The following is a 15,098-nucleotide window of genomic DNA, read 5'->3' as shown; positions in this document are numbered from 1 at the left end:
TTACAAAGACAAGTTATATTTGCATGATTTAGCTTATTCATTATTCATAATTAATTCATCATTAACGTTTGGTTCATGCATGTGACCGACCAATACCTCACAAGGCTTCTTCTCTCCAAGCTGAGACCTTGAAACTGAGATATCCCTTTACGTTCTCAAAATAATGTTCTGGGTGTACTACTAAATTGCTTATACTGATAGTGAGGATTCCTCCCAGGCACGATCAATCAGTCACTTGCATGAACCCAGTCGAATTGGTTATTAGAAAAGCACAAACATAAAATGTTCCTTCACATTCCCGCCTCTTATCACTGTGATAATTATCGTACAATTGTAAGGTAAGCATTAGATTATAGCTTCTATCAAAAGGTTACCTAGAAAACCATTGCAGTAGAATGTTTTAACTTAAGACCTTCGCTTCATACAGTTACACATATGCTTCATTACACAATTTCATTTATGGATTCTGGCAATGACATTTCAGCTGGAGATTTTTTTGCGAGTGGCATGTTATTGACAGATCGGTATCTCAGTGCATTTTTTTGTGTAAATTATTATAAATTCCGCAGTGTGCAGACCTCCACAATCAACCTGATACCCCAAACAAACAATTTTGGACAAGCCTAAATCAATTTACGGGCCCCCTCCCTCCAGGTACTCATTCTTCTGGCGTTTCTTCATTTTCTTCTTCAGATAGTGTTTCAGTTCGTCCTCCCAATGGCACATGTTCAAAGTGGATGGCCCTTGATAATGTCCCGATTTCAATATCTGGCGAATAATCAGATTTTCCCAAGCAGACGAATCTCACCATTTTCCCAAGCAGACAAATCTCCTTTACGGTCCATTATGTCTTGTCCATTTTCCTACCAGTACACCAGCAGCATGAGAGAAGTTTGGACGGGATCTCTCTCCATGCTCACTCCACGTGGACTCATGTCGCACTCCTGAGAGAAAAAGCAGTTGATAGCTTCAACTGGATGCTGTGCACAGGTTGCTGGCTCGGACTCAGGTCTCCGGGCAGAAGTGGTGAAGGACCATGGTAAACGCCATTGTCGCCATTACTTCAGCCGGTTAGAAGGAGTGAGGCTCACACTCTTCTTGGTCGAATTATCCCTTCTGTGCATCTAGATACCATCTGTGGTCATCTTCGCCATAACCTCAAGAGAGGACAGACCAGAACAACCGTTTAGTTTAGGGCATTTCTGATTCAGGAAATCCAGACAAACAATTTACTGTATGACAAATTATTACTACTACCAATATTCTTAATACAAATGTCAGAGACAAATGTCAAAGAGAATAACAACACAGTTGAAACCATTTTTGCAAATTGGCTTATACTCCACTATCATCTTGGCGATCTCACCGCAGAGTTACAGGGTCAGGGAGTTAGAGGGCTAATCCTTCGGGAGAAATCCCGACCATCCAGCAGACCAATCTGATGAGATTTTTATTGAAGCAAGACAAAAACAAAACAACAACAATACACACAAAACAAACAAAACAACAACACACTTCTTCCCTTTTGACAAATGACTCACATCGTGATTCATGCATCCCCAAAAAACTACAACACTGCCGGTTAAATCAAAATAACAAATCAAATTAGAATTACAACCCTTGATAACGCCATCTTAAAATAATTGTATCCCATAAGGTATTTCAAGGAATAGTAAAATAGACTAGAGACAGGTTTCCCTCATTCAGGGGCAGTTCTCTCGCTCTCTCTCCTTCTCGTGGTTGGAATCACACATAGGACTATTCATAAATTATAAACTTCTAATTATCAGTGTTTACATATTACATTTAAATCTCACCCAATGTCTCTAGCCTTTCTAGTGAGGGTGATCAGGCCTCACCAGAAAGGCAGAACAGAGGTCAGATGTCATTCAACCCCATTAAGTGAGTGTTTCTTTCCCTTTTCTTCCCCTGTACCTCAGACATTATTTAAAGACATTTCAAACATTTACTGTATCAGGTTTACATTGTATCAGGTTTTCAGTACATTTCTTATCAAGAGAATTTACATGTGTGTAACCGAAACTCGGAAAATAGATCCTTCAGAAAATGTCATTTGTGTGCTCTTTAAGGTGCAGCCTTTCTTTTTCTCCCCAATTTCGATCTTGTCTCATCGCTGCAACTCCCCAACGGGCTCGGGAGAGGCGAAGGTCGAGTCATGCGTCCTCCGAAACATGATCCGCCAAACCGCGCTTTTTAACACCCACCCGCTTAACCCGGAAGCCAGCTGCACCAATGTGTCAGAGGAAACACCGTTCAACTGACGACCGAAGTCAGCCTACAGGCGCCCGGCCCACCACAAAGAGTCGCTAGAGCGCGATGAGCCAAGTAAAGAGCCCCCGGCCAAACCCTCCCCTAACCCGGACGACGCTGGGCCAATTGTGCGCCGCCCTATGGGCCTCATGGTCACGGCCGGTTGTGACACAGCCTGGGATCGAACCCGGGTCTGTAGTGTAATGGGACATTTTTAATTGTATGTGTCCACATAACTGAGTATGTGACAAACCTTGTGAAACTGTCCTATTATAATCTCCTGTTCTTCTGAGGATAATTCTGTGTTGCAAACCAGCTTGCACCTGCGTCCTTGTATAGATAAAGTCCCGCCCAAGAACAGGAGACTATAAAGATATGCTGTAAAAGACTACAGAAGAAAGAGCTGGAAAGACCCTAGGTGGAGAGGCCCGCACCAGGTGTTGCTGACTACCTCAATTGCGGTGAAAGTAGCAGAGAGTGAAACCTGGATCCATGTGTCCCACTGTAGGAGAGTTCCAACCCCAGAAGAGGAAGATGGCCTCGCCACTGCGTAGCATCGTTTTATTTTCTGTCTGTCCAGCAGTGACTCTCAGCTTCCCTATTGGTAAGCTGCCAGAGGGACACACTCCACAGACCAATGTTGATAAATTGAGAACGATTCTGCCTGAGCCTGAGATCCTAGTGACGGAAGAAGGTCCCGAGCCAAAGGGACCCGACACCGGCCCGGAGTAGAGGCCCAGAAGTAGATGGTCATCGTCGAAAGAGAGCCCTGCTGGGCCCTCACAACAATGAGGACAATTTGTTCTTATCTAGAGCAGAAGAAATGGTTGCTAATCTTACATCTGGACAAAAAGAGTGTTGGGTGTGTGGGTTGGGGCCAGTTGAGGTAGGAGCAGGTTTACCGCTTGTGGGAGTTCCCATAGGGGTAAATCTGAATATGCAAATGGTCTTACCATTCTTAGTGGAGATACCATGTAACCATGACGTTCTCTGTATTACACAACCACACAGGCCCACCGTCGTTTGCTAGGCCAGATAATACCGGGTTTGGAGGATGGACAATGCAACTGTGTTTAGCAGTTGTCTTAGCCATTGTACTGATTTTCCTGCTCATCCTCATGTTGAAGTTTTGCTGCAGTATGTGTTTAAAACTGGTAACAAATTCAAGGCCAAATGTAATGTTAAATGTTGCCATGACCCAGGGCCAGAATGCAGGTTGTGAAGGATTAGCTGAGTTACCCTTTACTGCTGAAGACAGTGATGTTCGACCTGTTGCATACTTAGAAATGCACCAGTTGTAGACAGAGGTTTGCTCTCACAAGGTCGGCTCAGTGGGAGTGGAATATTGGCTGAACGCCCAGACTCTGTGGTTGCCAGGTATTCTCTCGTAAGCAGACGCACTCTGAGAGCAAACACTTTGCTGAGAAAGGATGCACTTGGCTATCTTTGTTATAACTAATCATCAGCAGAAACTGGCAAGTTAGAAATGTATATGGTGTGTGTAAAGGGTTAAAGGTTTTAAACTCAGCTTCACAACAGATGAGACTTACATGGAAGAATTGGTGGACTACAGGATATTGTGCCTTTAGAAGCTTGCTACATTTAAAATTGATTAAATCATCGCTAAGGAATTATCAAAAGGGAGGAGTGTAATGGGACATTTTAAATTGTATGTGTCCACATAACTGAGTATGTGTCTAACCTTGTGAAACTGTGTGAAACTGTCCTATTATAATCTCCTGTTCTTCTGAGTATAATTATGTGTTGCAAACCAGCTTGCACCTGTGTCCTTGTATAGATAAAGTCCCGTCCAAGAACAGGAGACTATAAAGATATGTGCTTATCACCCAATTCTTCGGAATTCAGACTGTCTACACTGCGCTGTGTAACTCTGTTCCCTCTGAGCTCAGAAATAAAGAATATTAGTTTGACTTGGACTCCAGCAAATCCTTATTTTATAATATCCGACCGCTGCGCCACTCGGGAGGCCCCAAAGGTGCATCCTTTATAACCCGTGAAAAACCCACTAAAACCAATATAAAAAGACCCCACACAATAAATCAAACACAGTATTAACACCACTAACAAATATTCATAACAGGTGGGTTGTGTGTAGGTGCTGGCGTATGTGGTAAAACGAAGGGTAAAAACAAACAAAATGGCGAGGCCTTACTTAATTTGGAAGCTCCCTTAACTGCCGGATCCTGGTACCTTTATATTGTATAGTAAACAGTCTCAATAACTGCTCTCCTAAGGCACATGCCTCAGGAAGCCTTCAAATGGAGAGGTACAGAATCATTGGTAAACTTGGTAGTGGACATTCATCAGTCCTGGAAGAAAATAAATGAACATTTACTTAGTTTTGACTATGCTACATCTTACATCTTAAATTCGTATTCTATTTAACATGGCTTAGATTTTTATCTCAAAATGTATTACCGGGGTGGAGGAAATCCCATAAGCGTTTATAGTTTTATTGATTAGGGGTAAGTCAGGTCCTGTATTTTTACCAAAAGTGGATATGCGCCAATCTTTGTCTGAGACTTTATTTCCCAGAGCCTTTAGACAGTCATACAATGCTTTAATCCAATCTTTGTCTGAGATTTTATTTCCCAGGGCCTTTAGACAGTCATACAATGCTTTAATCCAATCTTTGTCTGAGATTTTATTTCCCAGGGCCTTTAGACAGTCATACAATGCTTTAATCCAATCTTTGTCTGAGATTTTATTTCCCAGAGCCTTTAGACAGTCATACAATGCTTTAACCTTATCTGTATCTTCATCAAATGATCCATAAAGGGACCACTCTGAACATTTCTCAGAATACTTTTTATACCACTTACGTACGTCTACGTGTGGGTATGCAAGTTGTATATTGTTATTATTTTTTCCATTGTTACTTCATCAAATCTTTAGTAACCCATTATACCTCCTTTACACTAGTGTTCTATTTATACAGCATATTCGGGAATAGTACTCTCTCCTTTCATATCCATCACATAGAGAATCCCTATATAAGTTATACAGTTGAAGTCGGAAGTTTACATACACCTTAGCCAAATACATTTAAACTCAGTTTTTCACAATTCTTGACATTTAATCCTAGTAAAAATTCCCTGTCTTAGGTCAGTTAGGATCACTACTTCATTTTAAGAATGTGAAATGTCAGAATAATAGTAGAGAGAATGATTTATTTCAGCTTTATTTCTTTCATCACATTCCCAGTGGGTCAGAAGTTTACATACACTCAATTAGTATTTGGTAGTGTAACCCTCTCACCAGGCTCGAATTTGACTCTCACAATATTACCTTATTTGGAATATCTGAACAGCATGGGATATTAGGTGAGAAGGACATCTCCAATAAGAATCCCTATTGTAAACTTGCTAGGGTGAATGACAAATAGGGTATTAACTTCAGATAGAATGATTATAGACTTGGTTATTATTATAAGGATATGCTTTCCCATGCATTAAATGAAACTGAAACAGTAAATGACTCCACTAATACAACAAACATAAGGTTCAATATCTATATTACAGTTTTTCTCCATTGGTTTGGCTCATTTCTTGAAACAGAAATTACATTCTCAAAACTCTAAGATCATTTGGCAAAACAGTCTTACAGTTCAGCACAACACTATAGCTCACTTGCAAAAGCTCATATCTCTCCTAAAACTGTTCACTCATGCTTCAAAACTAAATTCCTTTCCCATATAAGGAGTCAGTGCCACGAAAATGGCAAAGATCCTTCTCAATTGCTTTGGCTCATTTCTTGAAACAGACCGGACGTTCTCAACACTCTTGGTGCTTTAGCCAAAATAACGTGGATGGTTCGGCACAACACCATGGTTCACCTGCAAAAGCTCATACCTCTCCCAAAACAGTTCACGCATGTGTCAAAACTAAATTTCCTTCTCATTTAAACAGTCAGTGCCCCCAAAATGCTTCGGTCCCTTTGGCATTGTGTAAGCACTGCAAGTCAAAATGTTTAGATGTTTTGTCACTATGGCAGAGGACCATTGAAATATCCCTCATGTCCACCTTTCAGTCTTAGCCCAGTCCTTCATTGACAATGGTTACTGTACTGTTTTTTGTCTAGCTAACAGAATACAATTGTGTATAAAACTGAAAAAAATAAATAGGATTTTAGGGTAAGAGTAGCCTCCAAGGTTTGACATCACACATTGCACTCATACTGCCAAGGAAATTGTAACCATTATCATTCACACACATAAAGTAACTTCCATACATCAGAGTAAAAGAAAATGTATACAGCATAATATACTGTAATATAAACACAGCAAACAAAAAACAATGAAAATTATATGCAGCCTACAGTGCTGTAAATAAAGCTGGAGTTTCACAACTAACAGTTCTTCACTGGTCGCTGTCCTCACCCTCCTGGCCATCCACACGCTGCTGTCTGTCTGGCCACAGATTCTCGTCCACATCACAGCGTATATTCTCCTTGCGACGCTTAACGAGGGAAGAAACGGGCGTGCATATCGCAACCATCCCCTACACTGATCTCCTGTAATATCCCTCACACGCAGCGTCCATTGCATGGAGCAGGGACCTCTGATCTTGAGCCCGATGCTCGTACACTCTCCACCTCCAAGCGAAGAAATACTCCTCAATAGGATTGAGGAAAGGAGAGTAAGGTGGTAGGGAACACCATGACCATCCTTGGATGAGTAGTGAACCAGGCCCTGATGAGCGGGCCACGGTGGGAAATTCACATTGTCCCATACAATGACATATTGTGGTAGGTGAGGCCCTACGAGACCGCTCTCATTTTCAGGGATCAAATCAACATGAAGGCGGTCCAAGAAGATGAGGAGCTTCTGTGTATTGTATGGGCCAAGACTGGGGATGTGAGTGGCCACACCATTCTCCGATATGGCAGCACACATAGTTATATTGCCCCCTCGCTGGCCTGGGACATCCACCATGGCCCGGTGGCCAACAATATTACGGCCACGTCTTCGGCCCCTTGGCCAGGTTGAAGCCAGCTTCATCCACAAACACGAGGATGTGATGGGTCTCGTTTCCTTCCAATGCCATTATTCTCTACAATAGCGTAAAAAAAGAAAACATCAAATCAGTCATACAGAAGAGTCATACACTACAGTTACAGACAATTACATAGGAATGTTCTATGTTCTCCACAAGTTCAATATACTACTGGCCACTACTCCAGTGGTTCCAAACCTGGGGTACATGTACCCCTATGCAGAGGTACTACAGGGGGTATTTGACAGAAAGGGGAGGGGGGGGAAATCATCAATGACTAGACTTACTGAAATGTTACAGTAAAACCCACAGTATTAGATAGATTTACATGGGAGGCACTAATTGCAGCTCTTTGACCCCTTTTCTTATTGTATGTTATATTCTTCAAAATAAGGATTATAATGATAATTGCATCATACAGTAAGCTGCAGTTTTTAGGCGAAATGTTGAAGTCAGATAAATCAAATACTTCCATACCTGGATTACCTGGATACACAAATCAGGTAAAGTGGGTACTGAAGCCAAAAAAGTTTGGGAACCACTGCTTAATTGTAAAAATGTTATAATGATGGACAACCAGTAACTGACTTACATGTACATACTGGTACCGCAGCTCTTTCACTCTATCAGAGTTCCTCTCAAATGGTACCCTGTAAATTTGCTTCATTGTCATCTGATGCTTCTTCAATATCCGGTCTATTGTGGAGATGCTTATAGAGTTGACATTTTGGAATATGGCATTGTCTTGTAGGATTGCAGCGCGGATCTGTCTCAATGTGATGGCATTATTTGCCATCACCATGTTACAGATCTCTTGTTCTTGTTGTTCATTGAGAAGTTTTCCTCTGCCACCTGTGCAAGGTTGTCGTCCAATCCCTAGATATAGAAGTCAAAGGACAACACTCCATTCGTAATGTATACCTTATGTATTCCTTACAGAATGAGTTACCTATGTAATTGTATTGTTGTTTTACTTACAGTAACTTTACCACAATTCTAATGCATCACTGCACAGTGACTGGAATACTACTGTAAACTGTATCATCAATACTGTAGAAAATAAACTATTCCATAGTTTATTTTCTCCAATGTTTTTCTTGTCATTTTTAGTATCATAACATCCCATTGAGGTAAGATATTACTGTAGGCCTATCACACACACACACTAAATGAATAGGTAAATATGTAAATAAATATATTTCTTGCTCTATGCACAGTGTCCTGTCCTATACAACATATAATTCCATCATTGACTGACTACATACCTGTTTTCCCTGCGAAAGGTTTGGATGATGGAGGAGACTGTTGAGCGAGGCACATTAGGCTGCACTCGGCGACCTGCCTCCGCCATTGTGAGGCCATGGTTGATGACATGGTCTATAATTGTGGCCCGAATTTCATCCGGGACAGCATGGTGTCTTCGTGCTCCTCGGCCTCTTCCCCTATTCCACCACCACGCACCCTTACTCCTCCTCCTCCTCTTCTTCTTCTTCCTCTTCCTCGAGCAGGCAGTTGCCCTTGTTCATTTACTTGGCCAGGTGCCTCCATGTTCAGAAATTGTACTGGTCCTGCATGGTCAAGCTCTTTACATACATGTTTGGCAGCATTCACAGTCATGGACAGCACCTGTCAGGTAACTAAACATACTGTTTGATTGGTCATCTGAGATGTGTGAAACTCCTCCTTCGTTAGTCAAGTTCTAGTTTCACCTGACTGTCAATTGCTGTAATACATTTATCAAATGTTCCAAGGGATTCATATATGGTATTCATGGTATTATGTTCTTGACTAATTTTGACAATTGAACAGACTATTGTGCATGTGATGACTTATACAATGAAATGACGCTGACACGTTTTGGAGCGAACAACCATTAGACTGAGAATCAACAATCAGTTTAGATCAACAAGATCTATTCACTTGGAAATTGTGCTAAATGTAGGCTACCTGTACTTAATCATTTGCAAAGATGTACTGAGACATTGAGACATGTACTTAGACATTTGCAATTTGATGAAATGAATGAGAAATTCAATTCTGTTGTGAACAATTGCCAAGTGGTTTGGAGGTTTGTCCATGTAGTTTTGAGAATGTAATTTCTGTTTCAAGAAATGAGCCAAACCAATGGAGAAAAACTGTAATCAAATGTTCAATGTATCACATCAAAAGAAATAAAAATAATAAACCCCAATGATTTTTCCACAACCCATGTCCAAATTATTTGCAAGCTTGCTTAAACCCTGGGCGTGCGTTGGAGCTCATAAAAAAATGACGACATACATAAAGTCCCGAAGTCCACCCCACATTTGTAGTTACTCACTACTTGTAGATAATGCCTCAGCAAAATATAGTAGTTCCGTGCAGGTGTCCTCACAAGATCCACAGCGAACACAGCTATCAATGCAGCCAGTACTCGGTAGCAGCAACAGACATCCGTTGGAAACCCGAACTCGTTGATCGTCACAAGCAATTCTCTCCAAGTCTTGCACGATGCTAGGCTAACCTCTAGGATGTCGAATGTCTCCACAATGCGACGGCAGCTTCAGTCTCCACTAGGTCTTTCTTAACGAAATAATAAACACTCTCTTATAGAAATAAAATCAGGATTTCCCTTTAAAAAACTCTGTAGGTATGGTTTTGTTCTCTCTTTGTCGTTTCCTTTGGTCGTTTTTCCTTCACCAACCCCACTAACGTCTCTCCTCTCCCTTCTTTCAACCTTTCCCTCTCCTTTCTTTCCCAGCAACCAGTCCACTCTCCCATTGGCCACAACTTAACAAGTTACCTCATTGGTCAAAACTTTAACGAGATACGTGGGAAACTTAAACTTAAAAGTAAACCAACCTATTCACTTGTAAAAAAATTTTAAACATTGCTTCAAAAGAAATGCATTAATGACATTACAAATCAGGAGCTATTCGATCACCTTTTAAATCTAATACCAATGAATTATAACAAATAAACTCTATACTTGGTTTTAGCAAGGTATTACAGTAGCATTGCCTTTAAATCGTTTAACTTGGGTCAAATGTTTTGGGTAGCCTTCCACAAGCTTCCCACAATAAGTTGGGTGAATTTTGGCCCATTCCTCCTGACAGAGCTGGTGTAACTGAGTCAGGTTTGTAGGTCTCCTTGCTCGCACACGCTTTTTCAGTTCTGCCCACACATTTTCTATAGGATTTAGGTCAGGGCTTTGTGATGGCCACTCCAATACCTTGACTTTGTTGTGCTTAAGCCATTTTGCCACAACTTTGGAGGTATGCTTGGGGTCATTGTCCATTTGGAAGACCCATTTGCAACCAAGCTTTAACTTCCTGACTGATGTCTTGAGATGTTGCTTTAATATATCCACATAATTTTCCTTCCTCATGATGCCATCTATTTTGTGAAGTGCACCAGTCCCTCCTGCAGCAAAGCACCCCCACAGCATGATGCTGCCACCCCCGTGCTTCACGGTTGGGATGGTGTTCTTCGGCTTGCAAGCCGACCCCTTTTTCCTCCAAACATAACGATGGTCATTATGGCCAAACAGTTTTATTTCTGTTTCATCAGACCAGAGGACATTTCTCCAAAAAGTACAATCTTTGTCCCCCTGTGCAGTTGCAAACCGTAGTCTGGCTTTTCTATGGCGGTTTTGGAGCAGTGGCTTCTTCCTTGCTGAGCGGCCTTTCAGGTTATGTCGATATAGGACTTGTTTTACTGTGGATATAGATACTTTTGTATCTGTTTCCTCCAGCATCTTCACAAGGTCCTTTGCTGTTGTTCTGGGATTGATTTGCACTTTTCACACTAAAGAACGTTCATCTCTAGGAGACAGAACGCGTCTCCTTCCTGAGCGGTATGACGGTTGCGTGGACTGATGGTGTTTATACTTGCGTATTATTGTTTGTACAGATGAATGTGGTACCTTCAGGCATTTGGAAATTGCTCCCAAGGATGAACCAGACTTGTAGAGGTCTACAATAATTTTTCTGAGTTCTTGGCTGATTTCTTTTGATTTTCCCATGATGTCAAGCAAAGAGGCACTGAGTTCGAAGGTAGGCCTTGAAATACATCCACAGCTACACCTCCTATTGACTCAAATTATGTCAATTAGCCTATCAGAAGCTTCTAAAGCCATGACAATTTTCTGGAATTTTCCAAGCTGTTTAAAGGCACAGTCAACTTAGTGTATGTAAACTTCTGACCCACTGGAATTGTGATACAGTGAATTATAAGTGAAATAATCTGTCTGTAAACAATTGTTGGAAAAATTACTTGTGTCATGCACAAAGTAGATGTCCTAACCAACTTGCCAAAACTATAGTTTGTTAAAAATAAATTTGTGGAGTGGTTGAAAAACAAGTTTTAATGACTACTACCTAAGTGTATGTAAACTTCCGACTTCAATTGTTAATCTTAGATATTCACATCCACACCACTCCATGTGCATCTTCAACGATTCAATAACACCTCTTGCTCAATAACACCTCGTGCTATTATTAGTGGTTCTCAGAAAACGTAGACACTCAGAAATGCCTACTTTTCTATTGTTACATCCTATGTACCATATGTATTGTCAACGGTTCTCTTGCTGCTACTTCCTATACCTATAAAATAACACCTTGTGCTATTACCATGGGCAGTGGTGGACAGAACCCCTATACAATGTTATAGATCGAAAAACTCAGCTCACAGAACTGGTTAGTGTATTCATTCAGACACGCACCTCTTTCACACCAGAGCTAGTCCTCTGACAGCTCTCATTCACTCAGTACCACTCGTTCTCCAAATGTCAATCTCTTAACAATAATAATATATCTTATTATCCAAACTTCAATCAGTTTACCACTTTATTATCCAAATTTCAATCTCTTAACAATAATAATATCTCTTATTATCCAAATGTCAATCAGCTTAACAATAATAATATCTCTTATTATCCAAATGTCAATCAGCTTAACACATCCACTCACACAACGCTCACATCCACATTCACTTAGTACTATTCCCAAACCCACTCTGTAATCTCCCTTATTACTCAGTAGTCCCAGACTACTTTACCCTCCCAGACACTATGGTATCTTTCTAGTAGTCCCAGACTACAGTGGTCCCAGACCACATAGACGTCATTTCTTCATTTTTATGTTTACTTTTATTTTTTATATTAATTTAAATTGACTTACTGAAATTCAGTCGCTCTGTCCCTCAATTGTTCACGGATGATGTGTCTCCTCCTGGGCAGCTCGCAGTAAGGGTCTGGGCGGGTCCTCGTCGTCTTTTGGTCAGATGGGAATTTCTATCACGCCTTAATGCGCCAATGGTTTTCCGTCGCAGACCCCCACTGGAAAGCTCCGCAGTCAGAATCAACCATCCTGTTCGTTGACGCCAAATAGTAGTGGAAATTTAACACAGGGACACTCAAAGTCAATATTAAATGAATCACTCTTTATTGTCAGCAAGCTGGAGAAATCACAGTCAAACTTCAATGCATAAAGTACCGGTCTGAAGTGAGCTCCGCCGGGGCAGTCCTGTTAGCTCTCTTATATACTGCATACACAGACAAGTTATATTTGCATGATTTAGCTTATTCCTTATTCATAATTCATTCATCATTAAAGTTTGGTTCATGCATGTGACCGACCAATACCTCACAAGGCTTCTTCTCTGCAAGCTGAGACCTTGAAACTGAGATATATCCCTTTCCATTCTCAAAACAATGTTCTGGGCGTACTGCCAAATTGCTTATACTGATAGTGAGGATTCCTCCCAGGCACGATCAATCAGTCACTTGCATGAACCCAGTCAAATTGGTTATTAGAAAAGCACAAACATAACATTTTTCCTTCATCTGCATTTTGATCTCGGGACATGCAGAGGGACCCCAATAGAGCAGTCAACGGATGTTGACAGTGTGCCATTGATTTTGTTGCATTGTTTTCTTTTGGTTAGAAAGGATTCCATCAAGCTGTTTGCGATAACTGATAGGTTGTGGCTTGACAGTTTGGATAGCAACACATAGGTTTTATGGGTATTATGAGACCTCCACTGTGGGGTTCTATTGGAAAGAATGTTTGTTTTCCCCAATTTGTGGGGGTGGTCGAGGGGAATTCCTTATTATTACATGAATATTAACTTGGAGTATTGGTTAAGGAAGGATCACATGATTCCATCGGGGTCATCAGGCAGGATCAGCCAATGAATTATACTCGTGAGCAAACATTCCATAACTGCAGGTGGCAGTATATACCCTCTCAGTTTGTTTGCCAAATCATAGAAGCAGTAGATGTAGTAGAAGAAAATTGACTACTTCAAAATGGAGATTGACTCAATGGCGCTGCCCGTTCGCTCAGAGACGCCATAATTGGACATATATAGAGTTTAATTCTCTATCATTCTCTATGAGACTGACAGATCACCTACTAATCAGTGTAGCTCCCAGCCTAGCATGAGGGTAGCCACTTGATTTACTTCTGGGGGCAAAAGTGTAAATATCTGAACTGGCGGAAACAGAATTCAGTTTCTCACCACCACAGAAGCAATAGAAACCTTCCTGTTAAAATCCCTGCCTCCACTTGAAGTACACACCTTGATTTGTCTACAGAATCAGTGATGCTGTGCTCTTCACAGAACATTGCTTTCCCCAATCACAGACGGTTAAAGGCAATTCCACCGTAACTGAGTGATGCTTTGCCTGGAAACCTGACGTTGAATTGCATTGCTTCAGGTGATAGAAATCTGAACGCACTACCAGCACTTTGAAAATGTTATGTAATTATACTTTCCTGTGGATATATTGTCTCACATTCCTACCACCAAAAGGACCAACCGCATGGACAACCGATAAAGTATATTAAAATATAATTTTATTCAACATTCTGGCTTTTAGAGGTTGTGCGAGGAAACTTTCCTGATTCAAACGCTCATTTCTGCTGACATAAAATTCAATGTAATTCAACATTGGGTTTCCAGGCAAAGTGATGCTGAGACTCAGATTTGATCACTTTAAAATGTATGTCAAACAAAAACTAATAATTGCAAAGTTACATTTACATTTTAGTCATTTAGCAGACGCTCTTATCCAGAGCGACTTACTGTAAGTGAATTCATCTTCGTCCTAATCCAGGCACTTGTCATCTCCTGTCTGGATTACTGCAACTCGCTGTTGGCTGGGCTCCCTGCCTGTGCCATTAAACCCCTACAACTTATCCAGAACGCCGCAGCCCGTCTGGTGTTCGACCTTCCCAAGTTCTCTCATGTCGCCCCACTCCTCCGCACACTCCACTGGCTTCCAGTTGAGGCTCGCATCTACTACAAGACCATGGTGCTTGCCTACGGAGCTGTGAGGGGAACGGCACCTCCTTACATTCAGGCTCTGATCAGACCCTACACCCAAACGAGGGCACTACGTTCATCCACCTCTGGCCTGCTAGCCCCCCTACCTCTACGGAAGCACAGTTCCCGCTCAGCCCAGTCAAAGCTATTTGCTGCTCTGGCACCCCAATGGTGGAACAAGCTCCCCTACGACGCCAGGACAGCGGAGTCACAGACCACCTTCCGGAGACACTTGAAACCCTACCTCTTTAAGGAATACCTGGAATAGTATGAAGTAATCCTTCTACCCCCCCTCCCCCATAAAAAAGAAAAAGAAAACAAGTGGTTGTCCCACTGGCTATCATAAGTTGAATGCACCAATTTGTAAGTCGCTCTGGATAAGAGTGTCTGCTAAATGATGTAAATGTAATCTTAAAATAGCTAGGTGAGACAACCACATATCACAATTGTAGTAAGTACATTTTTTACTCAATAAAAAAGGTTATCAATATCAGCGCTAGC

This window comes from Coregonus clupeaformis, chromosome 13 (assembly GCF_020615455.1).
Source record: "Coregonus clupeaformis isolate EN_2021a chromosome 13, ASM2061545v1, whole genome shotgun sequence".
In the NCBI taxonomy this organism is placed as follows: Eukaryota; Metazoa; Chordata; class Actinopteri; order Salmoniformes; family Salmonidae; genus Coregonus; species Coregonus clupeaformis.
The sequence above is the reverse complement of the archived record's forward strand: the minus strand, read 5'-3'. Positions refer to the sequence as shown.